This window comes from Bemisia tabaci, chromosome 1 (genome assembly GCF_918797505.1).
Source record: "Bemisia tabaci chromosome 1, PGI_BMITA_v3".
Classification (NCBI taxonomy): Eukaryota; Metazoa; Arthropoda; class Insecta; order Hemiptera; family Aleyrodidae; genus Bemisia; species Bemisia tabaci.
Window position 1 is genome coordinate 12,688,201 of NC_092793.1, and position 13,278 is coordinate 12,701,478.

The following is a 13,278-nucleotide window of genomic DNA, read 5'->3' on the forward strand; positions in this document are numbered from 1 at the left end:
CTTTTCCCATTGTATCCCATTTTATGTTTTTCTCCACTTCAAAAACGTGTATGACTACAACATATGCTACAATTACCAATACCATTCAAATAATTCAGTTGTTGCAAGCAAAAAATGTTTAAAGGGTAATATTTCCAAATTCGACTGGACCGATGACTTTATTCAATCTCCAAATTCATGTCTGTAGATATTAAAATTAATCAGGTGGAATGGAATCTTTACTCCAAACGTGCGATTGTAATTTTCCCATTAAAGTAATTAAAGTTTCAAATCGAGGAAAGTGGGGAGGAGGGGGAATCTACAAAAATACATACATACGAGTCGCTGTTATAGCGCTCTTTGGCGCTTTGCGACACCTAATCGCCACAAAGCTCGGTCTTCCCACAGGTTATCAGGGAGTTGACACTCCCTCATCTCACTTAACACCCCCTGTCGCCAACCTCTCACTGGGCGTCCCCTACGCCTTCTCCCAGGAGGAACCCAATCAAGCATCTTTTTTGGCAGCCTCTCTTCCGTCATCCTATTGACATGACCATACCAAACAAGTTGTTTGGTCATGACGTCGAACACGATGTCATTTTCGACTTCCATTATCTGACGCACTCTATCATTACGGACCCGATCTCTCCTAGAAATTCCTGCCGACCTTCTCCAGAAATCCATCTCCGTTGCTCTTAGCATATCCTGTGTCCGTTTCTTCAGCTGCCAAACTTCACATCCGTATGTTAATATACTTTTTACTACAGCGTTGTATATCCTCCTCTTGTTATCTTTGGAAATCCGCTGATCCCAGAGGATTCCATTTAACATCGCTATAGCCTTCCTTGCTAAGGTGTTCCTTTCCCTGATAGCTTGATCCGTCCTTCCATCCTGGGTCAACCGCACTCCCAAGTACTTGAAGTGCTCGCAGCATTTGATCTGCTGCCCATCCTCCAACTCAACACTGAAAAAAATGAGTCAGCGTCAGATGACTAAAAATGGTTTCTATACACTAACTCAAATTGTGTGATTTGGACACACATGATTTTTGGTTTCTGTACACTAACCACTATTAGTGCTGGAAACTAATTCCGCTACTCTAATTCGCATTCGGTAGGGTTGGGTCAACCTAACCTCAAAACTGAGAGAGGAGAAAACGGCTTAGCGAATGATAACTGGACAATACTTTCAGGAAAAGAAGATTTCTTAAAAGATGAGAGGTAAAAATCAACTGACCGGTTCCAAATGAACGACAGAGGAAAGGAATATCCCATAGGTATGTGCAAGTAGACAGAATTATCCTTTAGAGAGACACACACTCACACATGAAACGGTAGCGAATGTTCACACTGAATTAACATATCTCGTCCGAACACTTGAGATATTCTTTTGAAATTACGGGAGAACACGAACTATAGAAGTAAGCAGTAAGTTCACAGATTTTCGTAAAATATAAACTGAACGCGGAACGCTTTAATCGCAATTTAATATAGAAGATTGACGACTCCAACGAATATCATGCTTGTTTACGTTTTGAATCGAACAGACGATTTCTAACCTTAACAGGTTTATTTATGTTGCTTTCGAACGTTTTCAAGAAAGAGAGGACACTATAAATCATACCGGGAGTATTTACATTGTCAAACGAGCCCGAAATTTCACATTTTAATTGATTTTCACGAGCTGACGCGATTGAGGCTGTTGTACCGACGCCACTTTTTCGAAACTAAATAAAAGTAACGGACAATGTGGCAGTTAGTGTTGAGGGCGAATTAGTTTGACCCGAAGGTGAATTTGTCTTACCACAACGCTAATTTTACAGCTAGTGCTGTTTTCCAATTCTGGTTCGCGCTCTAGTAAAGTCAAGTCAGCGTATGAAGCGAATTGATTGGTGCTTCAGTACAATAAATTAGTTCTGAAGCCTAATTTTGATTCTACTTGGCGAGAACTTACCAAATTAGTTCTCAACGCTAACTACTTTTTTTTCAGTGAATGCTTTGCTGATCACCACCAAAAGTCATCTTCTCAGATTTGGATATGCTGACTTCCAAACCCCACTTCCGATATTCTTCTACTAACTTGCGCATCATGTACTCCGCGTCTTCTTGATCTTGAGCAACCACCACCTGGTCATCAGCAAAGCACAGAGTGAACAGAGTTTCAAGATCACCCAAGGGGACACCCATACCAGAACACTTCCTTTTCCATTCCTTTAGCACACATTCGAGGTAAATTTTAAATAATGTTGGCGACAAACAACATCCCTGTTTTAAACCCTTAGTCACATAAAATCCCGCTGACAACCCCCCATGATACTTAATTTTGGTAAAACTCCCTTTATAAAATCGCTTGACAGCATCAATCAACCCCCCGTTAAAATTCGATTTTTCCAAGGCCTCCCAAAGTTTCACCAACGGCACACTGTCATACGCTTTCTGGAGATCCACGAAAATTAAATGCAGCTCCTGAGCTACGGCCATTTTCTTCTCAATGACCTGGACAATAACAAAGAGGTGATCTATCGTAGACCTGCCAGCTCTAAAACCAGCCTGCTCCTCTGCTTCGTGATCCTGCCATTCGTCCTCGATCTTCGCTTTCAGTATCTTCCCGTACACTTTGCTTATTGTCCCGGTCACTGAGAGCCCCCGGTAGTTGTTACAGTCGTCCTTCCTTCCCTTCTTTTTGTAGATGGCCTTGATCCAGGACTCCTTCCACTCCCTTGGTACCTCGTCACCCCTGATGCATTGCTGCATCAGTTTCCTGAGGCACTCAAAGAGCTTGGCAGTCCCGTACTTGACCAACTCAACAGGAATCCCGCCAGGACCCGGCGCTTTATCATTAATTAGCTCTTTAACCGCTTTAATTATGTCACAAGTGTGAATCTCCAAGTTGTTCATTCTTCCGTTGTCCGTGCTGCTGTCTCGAAACTCTGGGCGCCTTTCCGTCAAAAGATCTTTAAAATGATCCTCCAGTTTTTTAAGTGATATCGGAGAAACGATGTCGCGCTTCATGTCTCTACGTAAACCTTTAATTAACTTCCAGCTCTCAGCACTTTTTCTCCCCCCTAGGTAGGTGTTAATTCTAGAACAGTTGCTTTCCCAAGCTTCATTCTTCTTCCGTGTTATGAGGCTCCTAACTTTAGACTGAGCTTTCCTGTAAGCAACTTTATCTTCAGCCTTTTTAGACGACAGAAATATAAGATGTTTTTGCCTCTTGAGATTTATCTCGTCTTCAATTTCTTCATCCCACCAGTAAGGATGCTGCTTTTTATTACTGGTTTTGCAAATACCTAGGGCTTCTTTAGCTGCAGAGTGGATACAATCTTTAATGAAATGATATTGCTCTTCAGTGGTACCCGAAAGCCCATCCCCCAACTTCTCATCCAAGCGTTTCCGATACAGAGCCTTGACACTAGGGTGCTGCAAACTTTCGATGTTGTATCTTACCTCACGCTCTTGCATCCCCTGTCCCTGCTGTTGTTCAGGCACTGGCTCTACATCCTTAGTTCCTTTAACGGGAAACGCTATATCTGCTCGGAGGAAATGATGGTCACTGCCGCAGGAGAGTCCCCTGCACACTCTAACTTGCTGCAATTTCAGCTTAGTAGAGTGCTTAACAATCACATAATCGATGATGGATTTCAATCCTCGCGTTGGCTGGACCCAGGTATACTTATGGATGTCTTTGTGTTGAAAAAAGCCATTCAAAATTCTCATCTCAGTTTGAGAACAAATTGAGATGAGCCGATCACCGTTATCATTAACAGCATCCTCCCCAAACGGTCCAACAACTTTACAGTTTACTCGTCGTCCCGTTCTGCTGTTCAAATCACCCATAAGTATGACTTCCCTGCCAGCACCAACGTTCAGAATTTCATCATTCAGATCTTCAAAAAATTGGTCCTTACACGCGACAGTGGCATCATCATTTACACCGTACACTCCAAGCAGCGTGATCTTATGTCCGTATAGGTTGAGGTTCATTCTGATAAGTCGCTGGTTGACGGCCTCCCAGGTGCCCACAAACTTACGTAGGCTTTTCCGCATGAGTATTGCTACTCCTTGCTGAGCACGCTGATCTTTGGCCACGCCGCTGTAGAATAGATCATAGTCACCGTAATTCTCTGACCCGTGCCCTTTCTTCTTGGTTTCAGTAAGAACAGCGACATCCACTTCAAGCTTCTGGATCTCCGATATCACTTCCGGTAGCTTATTCGAAATGCCTTGGACATTCCACGTCCCAAATATCAATGTCCGTTTTCTTAATTTTTGTCGACGTGTCCGTTTGTTTCCAGTGGTACCGAGGCTTGTTACGTTAGGTCTTTTGACAGTGAAACCTTTTACAAGTACCGGGGAGTCAGCCCGATGACTCAACCCCCAACCTGGAGGACCAGGGTTTGATTTTGGAGTTGCCTCTCCTAGACAGGTTGCTTTCACTTCAGCTCAGAGCCCTGTCTGCCCTTCTAGCAAGTGGTTCATACGCCCAGAGGCCGGTGACCATCTCCACTATCCCCTTTAAGGCAGGGGCTACCAGCTGGGGTCCGCAGGATTGCTATACCTGTGACAACAGTCCCCCATACGGTAATCTACAAAAATACCGAATAAATTTTGCGTGTAGAATTTGTAGAAAGTAGGGAAATATTGGGAGGTTTCTTTAGCCTGATCATGGTGAGTTCTAGTGTGATTTGACCATTTCACGGAAGAGAAATAATCAGCGCTCCATGTTCTCGAGGGAACTCAATTCACACTCAAAATGAAGCCAACTATTCAATGTGTACGGAATTTGAATAACGAACCCTCTCTCGAAATTCGGAAGGATGTGGTTCAGATTATTCTTGGTTGATGTTGCCAGGTGTACCGCTTTTTTGGCTTAATAAGGAAGCGCCTACAATGACGAAATTCGTTCCTGTATTTAGTCAGTAGCCTCTTTTTTTCACTACAATCAAAAAGTTCGCCTGCATAAGGGCGTATTGTAAAGTTCGAGTGAGTTTCCATGGTGTAGCATCTACGCGTCTTTGGAAGCATGCGTTCATGTTTTCATAATGATACCAATGCTGTATGCAAAATTTACGTTCATATGTGCAAAATCTTATTCTCAGAATTTCAAATTCGTTTTGGGCGAATATATTTTACGGACGAGCAAACTCTTCAATCCATCGTCATAATGGCTGACTCACTGAGCGTTCTAAATTAATCTTCAAATTTAATGTATTATTTCCTTGTCCTAACTTTTAATTTTGCACTACCTTTTGTGACCCCTACTTTTTAAATTTTTTAATTCTGTACCATATTTTGATCTCTCCTTAATGGCTAAATTGTTAAAAGCACCAAACAAACGTATCTACCAACCAACCATTCTTTTTCACATTGCGATTTTGGTTCTTTGCTGAAAACCCGTCGAATCTCCATTTGAAGTCGGACTAATTTTTAAACGTAATACTGGAAAGAGTGTTTCCAGATTGTGTTCAAGCATCGATTATAACTTTGTCAGTTTTGTGTAGGTAGCTGCCTATAGCAGGTTCAAACCTCATGATGATCCGAATCTTTAAATTATCTCGCATTTTTTTCATTTTTTGTCTATATATTCGTTCGTCTGCCGTTTTACGTAATCCATTTTCTTGCAGAGCTACATTGCAATCCGATTTGCTACGAATCATCTTCAAACCAAGATCGGCAATCGTTTATGATGGTGGAACATTAAAGCTTCCTAACCAACCATTATTCAGTCACTTATACAGTGGCTAGGCGTGATAATCGATTATCGATATCATCCCATTTGAAGCTATGGTAAAGAATCGATTATTATGGTGTTCGTTGCGAACGCCCTGATAATCGATCGTTTTTCATAGGTTTGAATGGTAAATCAATCGATACATCGCAAAGCATGTAACGCCAATGACTTAAGTTAATGAAACTAAGCACTTGAGGCTACAAGAGCCTTTGCATGAGGAGACCGTCAGCACCCTGAGGGAATGCGGATGTATACTGTACTCATCCAATACTCGCAAAATTCATCTGATATTTCCATGCAGAGTTTGAGATTTTCCGCCAAGTTTGGCACCATCGGACTTGTGTCGAGAGGGTGGTGCGGAGTGCCGCGAAGTTTGATGATGAGTGAGTCAGTGTGGCGTGTTAACAATTAACTACCGTTCGGAACGCTTACGGGTAACTTCCGAAGACTTCCCAACCTCTAACACCTTGTTTCCGACTGGGCCTGTTCGGTGTTCGCCTCTGGAATCTCTGAAATGTTCAGTGGTGCTTTACACTCCTGCTTTTGTTTCAGCATGTGTATACTGCGCTCAGCATCCGGCCATCAAAACTATGAGGACGAGTGATATAACGGAATTATCGCGTGATATCATAGTATCGCATTCATATTAGGCACTCTCTGTGTGTGAGAACCTCTCAAAAAATTGCCTGTTCTTGCCTCTTTTCGAGGAACCTCGGGTTTTAATTAAAGTATGGGGCTAAAATGAAATCTCATGATGATACACGCCTCTGGTAAATGTTTTGTCCTTAGCTGCTCAATGGATGTTTTGTTGATAAAGAATTGCAAATCGTACATTTGCCGGCATTAAATGTGTGTGTGAGCGTGAGCTTTGAAATCAAGCTAAAAATTAAATAATAATACTTTTATTAAGACTTTCTTCAAGAATAGGTTGTATTTTATCTGGATTTTAATTGATTCCCCGGGTTTTCGAAAAGAGGTGCAACTTTTTGGAAGGTTCTCATCAGAGTAATGCCGGTATTCTGAACAATATATCCTAAATATGTTAGGTTCCTTTCAAGCTATCATGAAAATGTCTGAATTGCCGTTTAACTGCTGCAACCCTCCGTTATTTTAGAAATATCGTGGCAAGTTGAATGCTGAAAGTGCTCGCCACCAGCTGAGCATTGAAAAAAGCAAAAACTGTGGCACCACTAGGGGACCATCCCTAAATTACGTGAAGTTCGAGGGGGGAGGAGGGTCAAGGAAAACGTTACGACGTTTTGTTTTTATACATGTTGAAGAAGAACGTCTCAAAAGCGTCACAAGGGGGTCAAAAATGCTGAAAAAGTGCATTAGGTAATCAGGGGTCTGCCCCCGGTAAAATTGGCGATAGGAGCTGCGTTTCAAAATACCATAGGAATTCTTATAGCCGACTGAAGAAGGCGATAGAAAATCATATAGCTGGCTGTAGGAAATGGAAAAAATCATACGGCCGGGCTACACGAAGCGATAAAAAATTATACAGCCGGGCTATAGTTCCTATCGCCGGGCTTTACACTTTATCGCCTGGCTGTTGCTTTTTCGCCATCGGCTATAAAAGGCTATAAGGAATTGTGCAGAAATTCGTGTGCTTTGCAAATCCTTAAGTTTGTACGAAATCACCTTAATATTTACAAAATGCACATTATATTTTCCTTTAATACATATTTTTTTGCATCAACTAAAATGAGAATAATCCATACAGAGTACGCAAACATTTCAAAGTCATGAGTTGAAAAACGCTGACCTCACGAGAATAAATACTAGAGCCTAACACAAAGCCGAGCGGCGACGCACTGGCGCCTACAAACCTAACAGGGATACTTCACGCATTGCGCAATGCGTGAAGTATCCCTGTTAGGTTTGTAGGCGCCAATGCGCGTTCAGCGCTGGCTGCCCGCCCGCCGCGCCGCGCCGCAGCGAACAACGGCGCTTGAAGCAAATCTTTCGCATCAGAGGTATTGCACAGTATCATACGAAATTGAAGGCGCTCCAACATATTAGGAATGGCAGGCATCCTTCAAAAGTACGGAGCTTTCCTCGCAAAATAAATCAAGATACTACGGCCCAAAAAGAGAGCGGTAGTCCAAAAACTCACTAAGTCCTGGCATCCGTAATTAGCAACGTTTAGCATACACTTTATCGCCAGGCTGTTGCTTAATCGCCATCGGCTGTAAAAGGCTATAAGAAATTGTGTTGCCGGCTATAGGAGCTATTGGAAATCTTACAGCCGGCTGTAGGTCTATGGTATTTTGGAACACAGATTCCACTGCCAATTTTTACCAGGGCCTCTAAGTCTGCTGTAGTCTCCCTATAATAATCAACAATAACCAAAAACATGTCGAAACCATTGAACATTATCTGCTCCAATCTTTTTTTTTCTTTTTTTTTTTTTAAATTGTGCTCTTTTTCTCTGCAAAGGTGGGTCATTTTCGAACCGAGCGATCCAATTAACAGCGAAAACACGCTCGTAGATTACTTTCGTTTCGTTCCGTTCCTCGAGCTTCGAAAGGGGCTTTGAACCCTAAACCCCCCCCCCATTTCCATTCAAATGCTTATTAGGCGCGATTTGCGGGGCACAACATCCATCATTTCATCCGGGGAATTGTTGTCAAACTGCATGCCGCGCCGCTTTGCGAGACAGGTAGAAGTTGATGCGGTTCATTAATTCGCTCGTGCCCTCGGCCATCATGATTCACTCGCTTTCAGAGGGCTACCCTTTGTTTACTCTGCGCCTTCATCTAACCACCGGGCAACCATCCGCACAAATGAGCCAATTGCACTGTAGTTTCGAAAACGGATCCGCTTGCTGGAAACATTCTTTTCAGCACTCTTTAGCGGTTAGTTCATGATGTTCAGGGTAAAGCTCATGTTCCAATTTACTCCGGTAAAATTTCATAATATGAAACACATACGATACAATTACATTTTCATGTACTACACTGGAAAAAAAAAACACATTGGATCTAGAGTCCAGACTCTTGAAAACATTGACAAGAAAAAGGGCTCTTGATTCAAGCAGATTTAAGCTTAAATCAAAAGGAAATCCGCTCAAATTAAGAGGCTTGGTTCTTGATTTAAGCTTAAATCTGATTGAATCAAGAGTATTTTCTCTTGTCGATGTTTTTAAGAGTCTGGACTCTAGATCCAATATGTTTTTTTTTCCAGTGTAATAATAATGAGTCTCGGTCTTGCAATATCAGAGAACCGACGACTTATTTTTATTTGTTTTCCTCTCTGTTTGATGACGAAATTGTAATCCGTTTCGAAACGTTCTGAGTTTTTTTTTTATTAATTCTCTGTTTCTCTGCAGCTCCAAATTAAAGTGCTATTTTAGTATATGCTTTGGCTGACTAAATTGTTCTTCATTCATACTATAAACCGCCAAGAACTAGGGAAGCATGTACCTCAGTATGCGAAGTTGTAAGCTTCCTATTGGATCTAAGAAAACATTCAGGGATTACTAAGCCTGCACATAAAATATCAGATCTAAACAAAAAAAAAAAATCGAAAATGTTAACGGAATAAATTAATGTGAAAAATTCTAAAATGTACTCAAAACTCATCGCATTTGTCTAACTGCCATGGTCATTCTATTTGGGGCCGCTCGGAATTCTCGCTTTTTTCCTCTATTTCTGTGCAAACTTCCTAAAAGTCCGAAAGCGTCATGGGCCAGCAAGGTATCCAATTTCGCCTCTTTCCGAATGGATAACAGATATCAACGGTATTGAAATCAAAGATCTCCTATTTTTAAAGCATTCTTCGAGGCCCTCCATTATTTTGTGCACCTTTGAAAGTTCTTGAAAGATTTTTGCAAAGCCTTAATTTTCGTAATTACAATTCTTTGAATAGTTCCTCGAAGTCTCTTGAGTTTTAAGGTGTCACAAACCTTCCGAGGCGAGCCAAAGCAAATTTTGCAAGTTTTTTTTTTTTTTTTTTTTTTTTTTTTTTTTTTAAATGGGCGTAATCGCTACTCTTTATTGGTCGAAAACAAATACAAGTAACAAGTACACATGTAAGTAACAAAAAGGAAACACAAAAAAGAGATGACGGATACTGGCGATACCAGCGACTCAACGCTATATGACCGCCTGGGACCAAAGTCCAGAGTGTGTGCCAAATTATATTGTGTACAAATGTTAGGGAGACAATTATATTGTGTACAAATGTTAGGGAGACGATTATATTGTGTACAAATGTTAGGGAGACAATTTTTTGCAAGTTGGTCAAACTGTTTTCCTCCATGTAAATCCATTGAAAATATAAATTTGAGGTGAGGCAAGCTGCCGTACCGAGGGCCGATTATTTTACATGCATTTAAATGGAGGAAAAATAGGATTGCCAACTTCCAATAATTGCCACTGGCTCGAGCGAGATGCATAAATCCTCCAGATTATCAAATTTAAGAAAACTCAGCCGAATAGCAAGCGTTCAAGGCACTTGGAATACCTGTTAAATAACGAGAGGGTCCATCTTATTATTAGAATAAATCTTGAACAGGTGTGATAAAAGTGGCTCCGGGGTATGATGAACAAAAATTAAACTTTTGCAGGACTGCCCACAGGATATAACTCTTTTGTGATACTTCAGCCGGAAAGTGTAATTTTTTATCACAAAAGCCCTCCATGGCTATCCGGAATATCTGTAGTTGGAGGCTGTAAGAGGAGCAAGCGAGAACGTTGTTTATTTTCCCCTGGTGCACGGTCCCCAGCCTCCACTTTAACCCACGGAACTTTGATTTACGAGACAGGTTTTGTTTCATTGACAAACAACGCATGCCCTCGGTAGTACAAATAATTCTCTCATCGCCAGTTTTTTTTTTCAGAAATAATAAGTAATAAATTGGCCTTTTAAAAAATTTTCTACTCTCCGATGTCATTCCAAAGGCTTGCGGGGGCGTATTTCGTCGCTCCTCCGACGTAAGGGCGTATCTTGATTTTCACGGGAGCCCTTTTTTACATATAAATCCATGCTTTTTGGGGCTTATACAGAAATCGAGGTACGCCCTAACGTCAGAGGAGCGGCGATTTATCGCGATCTGAGCTTACGAATTGGATTCAACGGATTAGTCGGGCAATATATGGGATTTTTATTTATTTATTAAGTATTATTTTTAAGAATGCAAATGAAAAGCACTAAACTTGTAAACAAAGTACATTCGCCCTTGCGTGCATTTCTTAGTTGAATTATCTTTGAACTGTAAATGTATATTTTAATACGATGCCTTACATACTTTTTAAAATATATATTGAGATGATGCGATTTTTGAGGAATTTTTAATTGAGGTTGAAACAGGAAAATCATGTAAATTGTGAAATACCTACTGAATGAGTCTGGTTATCGCAAATTCACAACGTAAATACTATATATTCATTTCGTCCATTGGTGGATCCAGCAAATTGGCAAAATTGTCTTTTCTCCATTTAAACGTATGGAAATGTATCGATACTTGGAAGAGCCAGGTGCTCCAACAAGAATCGATTACTTAGCATAGGTTTAAATGGAAGAAATCCGATGTTGCCAAAGTGCAGATCCGTCTCTAATTTCGTCGTCGCCTGGACCAAGGAACGTAACTCCATTCCAAGGCTTTAAAACTGACTCAAAATATTAATTTTTGTACCAGAATGTACTTGTACAATTGCCGTTCAAAATTTTCCTAATTTTTGCATTAGATCAACGGAAAAATCAGTGAATTTTCAGCTGGAAATGCCCAAGATTGTCCCGATAAAATGCAATTTCCTAGAGGAAATTCGGCAACATTGAAACGTAGTTACGTTCTTTCGAGGAAAACGACGATCCTTGCAACACAATTTTATAACTTGAAGAATTTAAGATAGTCATTTCACAGTTTTAATTTCTTTTTTCTTTTGAACTTTGATTAACAATGCGTCTGTAGAGACTTTTTCAATACACGGGGACGCCTCCTAGCACATTATTGTAGGTACTTCAGTGTATTTTTATGGATGAGCTTCAACTTGCTTTATCGATGAACCCAGACCAATGAGCTTAAAATGTATATTCTCAATTCCTTAACCCAAGAGAAAAATCCATTTAAATGCAAAACTTTTTCGTTTTATAATCGCGGTAAACTTTATCACCAAGCAATTAAGATCCAACTCAAAGATTACAATTATAATATAAATCTTGATCTTGAGAGGGTTTATGATCGATCACCCTACAGAAAAGTAAAATATGCTTGAAAATCTGGCACGTCGCAAACTGAGTTACCCGTATCTTCGGGTCCATCATCCATCATCAATGCTGCCGTGCTACGGAAGAACGCCGTATGAGCCTTTTTCCCAACATTTTCAGGCACTTTTGTACGCAATTTACTCTAACGTAACTGGAAATTTCAAATGTGCATGAATGTTGTCCAAAATACATGTTTTATCAAGGAAAATTTGGCAACTCTCGAAAGTTCATACGGCGTTTTTCCTTACACTGGAAAAAAACACATTGGATCTAGAGTCCAGACTCTTGAAAACATTGACAAGAAAAAATACTCTTGATTCAATCAGATTTAAGCTTAAATCAAAAGGAAATCCGCTCAAATTAAGAGGCTTGGTTCTTGATTTAAGCGAAAATCCGATTGAATCAAGAGTATTTTTTCTTGTCGATGTTTTTAAGAGTCTGGACTCTAGATCCAATGTGTTTTTTTTTCCAGTGTATAGCACGGCAGAATGCTTGGTGCAGTTATTCTATGTAGCAGTAGCTACTCCAGCCCAATCTTCAAAAACTTCCCCTAAAAGGTGGAAGAAGAGGGGTGGCTGCTGCCTAGCTAGAATATTCTGACTACCGAGGCAAATCCGCGCTGCTTTCGTGTCGAGGTTGATATTTTTTTAAAATTAGATAACTCGGCAGATTTATGCAAATGCTGTAAAACAAAGGTTTTACTAAATGAGTTATATTAACTGGCGGCAAATCCCTGAAAATGCCCGTTTCAAAAGCTCTACCCGCGACTCTAGGTTGTATTGTTCCCGTGAAAAATGATGTCTATTTCTTCAGCCCAGCCGGTCGTTTTCACCATCCCATCTATCCGCAGTCTAACGCCGCGCCATACTCCGAAAGGGCTGAACTTGTCCAACATGCTTAGCTAACAAGCCGCGACACTCCCTTTGATCTTCTGCCCCGACAAAAGGACCTTACGAGATGTAATTTATGAGGAGGTTTGCGCCCTGTTTGCCGGATTCGATGAAATATTTTATTTTTTACCTACGAGTGTGTATTTGTAGTTGCCAAAGGTTCTTCAGTTTTCTCCTTTATAAGCTAGCTAGTGGCGATGCGTGAATGATCAATCATCGATATTTCCCCATTTGAAGCTGTGGTAAAGAATCGATTATTATGGTGTTCGTGGCGAACCTCCTGTATATCGATCCCTCTTGATAGGTGTAAATAACAGATCAATCGATCCATCGCAAAGCAACTCAAGATTCAATGTGTTCTTTTTCCAGTGTTTGTAAACGAATACTCACATGCTTCCCTGATTTAGTTTTTCATCGAAGGAAACGCAGCAACTTGTGGAGACTCACAAGGTGCTCTTCTTTGGCACGG

At 40.8% G+C, this 13,278-nt stretch overlaps 1 protein-coding gene across 3 annotated transcripts in view; it reads left to right on the forward strand.

Moving 5' to 3' along the window:
* Elk (Eag-like K[+] channel) overlaps nt 1-13,278 on the forward strand; it is a 390,053-nt gene that overhangs the window by 313,106 nt on the left and 63,669 nt on the right. The gene's annotated exons all lie outside the window — the stretch shown is intronic.